Raw genomic sequence first — 4468 nt, forward strand, 5'->3', positions numbered from 1 at the left:
ATGTTTTATGACATTGCTGAGGCTTCAAGCCACATCTCTTTCAAGCTAGCTGCAGATAAAGTTCCAAAGACAGCAGGAAATATTCATGCTGTGGGCACTAGAGAGAAAGGATTTGCCTATAAGGGTTCCTGTTTTCACAATTATTCCAGGGTTTCTGTGCCAGGATGGTGACATCACATGCCATCATGACACTGGTGGGAAGTCCATCTATGGGCAGAAATTTGATGAGGAGAACATCATCCTGAAGCACTCAGGTCCTGGCATCTTGTGCATGGCAAATGCTGGACCCGATAAAAACGATTCCCCAGTTTTCATCTGCACTGCCAAGGCTGAGTGGTGGGCCGGCAGGAAGGTGCTCTTTGCAAGGTGCAAAGAGGCATGAATATCATAGAAGCCATGGAGTGCTTTGGGTCCAGGAAGAGCATGACCAGCAAGATCACCATCGTTGACTGTGGACAACTTTAATAAATTTGGCTTGTGTTTCTTTTAATCACCAGACCATTCTTTCTGTGGCTCAGGAGAGCACCCCTCCACCCATTTGTTCATAATATCCTGTAATTTTTATGTTCTTGCTACAGTTTTTGGTGCTTCATATTTTTCTCTTTTTTTTTTTTTTCACTCTTCTTGCCCAGGCTGGAGTGCAGTGGTGCGATCTTGGTTCACTGCAACCTCCACCTCCCGGGTTCAAGCAATTCTCCTGCCTCGGCCTCTTGAGTAGCTGGGATTACAGGAATACACCACCACGCCTGGCTAATTTTTGTATTTTTAGTATAGATGGGGTTTCTGTATGTTGGTCAGGCTGGTTTCAAACTCCTGACCTCAGGTGACCCGCCCACCTCGGCCTCCCAAAGTGCTGGGATTACAGGGGTGAGCCACCACACCAGGCCCATAATGTTTTAATTCTCCTCCACTTCTAGTCATATTGCAGAGTTAAGTTTATGGTTATGAAACAAAAACTAAATTTAAAAAATTCATGAATTGTCAATAGATCATTTATAAAGGGTGAGAGAGAGAGGAAAGACTCCAAGATGACTACATTTCATACCTGCACAGTGGGAAATGAAAAGAAGTAAGTTCCCAGGCCCGGAACCATGGCTCATGCCTGTAATCCCAGCACTTTGGGAGGCTGAGGTAGGAGATCACTTGAGTCTAGGAGTTTGAGACAAGCCTGGGCAACATAGTGAAACCTTAGCTCTACGAAACTGGGCCTAGAAATAGCCAGGCATGCTGTGTCATGCCGGTAGTCCCAGATACTCAGGAGACTGAAATGGGAGGATCACCTGAGCTCAGGGAGGTTGAGGATGCAGTGAGCCATGATTGCACACCACTGCACTCCAGCCTGGGTGGCAGACTGAACCCTTCTTAAAAAAATAAAAAATATTGGGAGGCCGAGGCGGGAGGATCACAAGGTCAGGAGATCGAGACCATCCTGGCCAACATGGTGAAACCCCGTCTCTACTAAAAATACAAAAAAAATTAGCTGGGCATGGTGGCGCGTGCCTGTAATCCCAGCTACTCAGGAGGCTGAGGAAGGAGAATTGCTTGAACCCAGGAGGCGGAGGTTGCAGTGAGCCGAGATCACGCCATTGCACTCCAGTCTGGTGCCTGGCGATGGAGCGAGACTCTGTCTCAAAAAATAAATAAATAAAAATAAAAATAAATAAATAAATAAAATCCCAGGACAATGCATCTGTGTCATGAGGGGTGACTAGTCTGATTTAAAACATGTCGAGTAGGAGGCACTTGCAAGGTGGGAAAATGAAGCAGGCTAGAAAGGCTTGACTAAAACTCATGCCAAACGCAGGCTAGAAATATTCGTGTGGGCTGTGTCCTTGCACCCGATAGCTGAGGTCACCAGAGGAGACAAAGTCCTCCAGAGAAGGAGCAAGGAGAGAGCCTGCATGGAAGACGGTCCAGGGTGCCAGGGCCGAGGAGCAGGGAGGGCCTCAAAGGAGCAGAGACGGGGGTTAGCCCATGAGGAGTCAGGGAAAGGCGGCCGGGTTTGCGGGGATGCAGACCTGGGCAGAACGCATGCTTGTGTGCCAGTAACTGGCTGGAAGATGCGGTGAGCACTGGCAGGGAGCAGGGACGATCCAGGCGAGGGAGGTCTCGGATAAGAGGGCCTCATTAAGCCAGCTACAGCGGACGACAGCGGCTCCATCCTGCGGGAAGCTCGAGGGGGCTTATGTGCCCGGGTAATGACTCATGTGCTCATCCTAGCTGGGGCGCAGGGCGCTGCCGGGTCGTCAGACCTGGGCTGGCATGGCCGACCCGGCTCAATGGCGCAGCCCCACAGAAAGGCAGGCGCTGCTGGGCAGCGTGGCCTGGGCACGGTCACGGGGCCCTCGGGTGTTTCACGCAGAGCTCAGCAGCTTCTCCGGGCAAGGGATGAAGTCAAAGGTGCAGCTGAGGACGAGGCACAGCCGCCCCGTTAGGACGGGGGACCACGGGTAGAGTCGGGGCGCGGGTGAGGGAGGCGGCACAGGGGCCGCAGGGCGAAAGGAAAGCGGGCGTACCAGGACAGGGGGAGGCCGGGGCGGCGCGGCGCGCGGGCAGCAGGCAGCGGTCCCTCCGCACCACCCTGCAGCGCTGGGCGCTCGGGTCCCGTGTGCGCCCCCGCGGAAGGCAGCGCGGCGCCGGCTGTTCTCCCCGCCCGGCCCCGGCTCTTCCCGCCGCTGCCCGCGCCCGAGCCAGGGACATCGCCGCTGGCACCTCCCTCCACCGCTCTACGATGGGTCCCTGCTTCCGGCACGTGCCTAAGCGACGGGGCCACATTGCTGCGTGTCTCCAGAGAGGGGGGTCTCCGAGGAGAGGGTGGGGACCAGGTGGAAAGTAAGACGGAGGCTCCCCAGGCCCAGATTTCAGCCAGGTTTCCCAGTGGGGCGCGTGCCCGCCCGCCCAGCGTCTTTCCTGAGCCGTGAGCAGCAGTTTCTCAAAGGACTTGAAACATGGCAAGACCCCAGACCCCTGACAGGTGCCTGAACCAGACAAAAGTCGTGTAACTGAACAATGGTCCCGCCTTGTGACCTGAAAACAGCTGCTCTGAGAGCAGCCGCTGTCTACCCCAGAGCGCATCAGCCATGGAGTAATTGCTTTGGGCCAGGGTCTCTCGCTCAGTCTCCATCAGAGTTCAGATCGCTTGACGGCATCTTCAGCTTTGACTGTGCCAGCAAAAGCATAGTAGTTATTGTGCCGACACACATCTCTGTGTGGCCAAACACCATAGTATTCTCTGTCACATTTAGCCTGGACCAACTTGGTGCAACCTCAGCTTATCCAACAGACAGGGCCAGAGGAAGGGGACCTAGGGGCCAGGATGAAGCCAGGCCTTTGCAACAACACACGGGGTGCTCCTCGGGGTCCTTCCCGAAGACAGTGATGACCCCAGCAGCTGGAAAAGAGGAAGCTTCTCTTCTCAGTTCAGTTGTTCCGTGAGTAAGGCCCTCGAACTGGGGCGGATGGGGCTGGCTTTTCCTGCACATCCAAGGAGCGGACGAGGTGAAGCAGTTTCACTCCAGGACTTCCTGTCCAGAATGTCACTTGCATGAGTTCTTTCTCCTCCTCCTCCTCCAAATGCACTTCTCTTCCTGGCTAGGAAACCTCTCTGTGTGCCAGGTCTCAGGTAGGCTGAGGCTATTCACAGTCTCCTGAGCTGACTTCACGTCAGAGAAACTATTCGCAGCAGAATGAAGTCACTTGAACAGTGGCTACCTCAGTTTCTTTCACAGTGATTACGATTCTTAAGATAAAAGATCCCAAAGCATGTTTTGTCTTAAAACAAACAAACAAAAACCATGGAAAATCCTTGTGCCTATTTCTGCAGACAGAGCTCCACCTCCAGAGGATGGGAGGCAGCCCCAGGGAACTCGCTAACTGTGTGGGTTTGGGCTCCAGCCCTTTTTCAAATTGATACTGTGTTCTAATCAGAGGGGGTGTTTAAAGTCTAGAGTGGATAAAAGGAGACGCAGATATCCTGGCACACTGTCATTAGCTGCTGCTGCCCAGATTGGAAAGGTAGACCCCTTCAGGGAGGCTGTACAGCTCATTGGCAAGCAGTGATTCAAAAACCGCATCATCGCCATCCCTCATAATATCTAAGATCTGTAAGCTGTTTTAAAGCTTTCACCTGATACCTGTACCTCTGTAGTTAATTCTGACAGCCACCCTTGGAGTTTGATGGTGTTCTTTCAGGTTCACAGATAAAGAAACTGAGTTCAAAGAGATTAATTAACTGACTTCCCCCAAGATAATACAACCTAGATTACTAAACCACATTTGCATAACTTTTTAAGTATTCAGACTAATTTTAGAAGATCCCAAGATGAGAAAGCACTTGGTGGAGTGAGTCACTGGCATATGGGAGGCTCCGTAGATTTAGCTGGCCCTTGGTTTTGAAATGTTTTCATCTGCCGAACACTATTAAAACAGAAGGGCCCCTACCCAGGGCGAGCAAAGTACGCTTCAGAGG

At 52.4% G+C, this 4468-nt stretch overlaps 1 pseudogene; it reads left to right on the forward strand.

Moving 5' to 3' along the window:
* On the forward strand, window positions 1-465 carry LOC108317605 (annotated as a pseudogene).
* Window positions 466-4468: the final 4003 nt, after the last annotated feature.

The sequence above is a fragment of the Cebus imitator genome, unplaced genomic scaffold (assembly GCF_001604975.1).
Source record: "Cebus imitator isolate Cc_AM_T3 unplaced genomic scaffold, Cebus_imitator-1.0 Scaffold204, whole genome shotgun sequence".
Taxonomy (NCBI): domain Eukaryota; kingdom Metazoa; phylum Chordata; class Mammalia; order Primates; family Cebidae; genus Cebus; species Cebus imitator.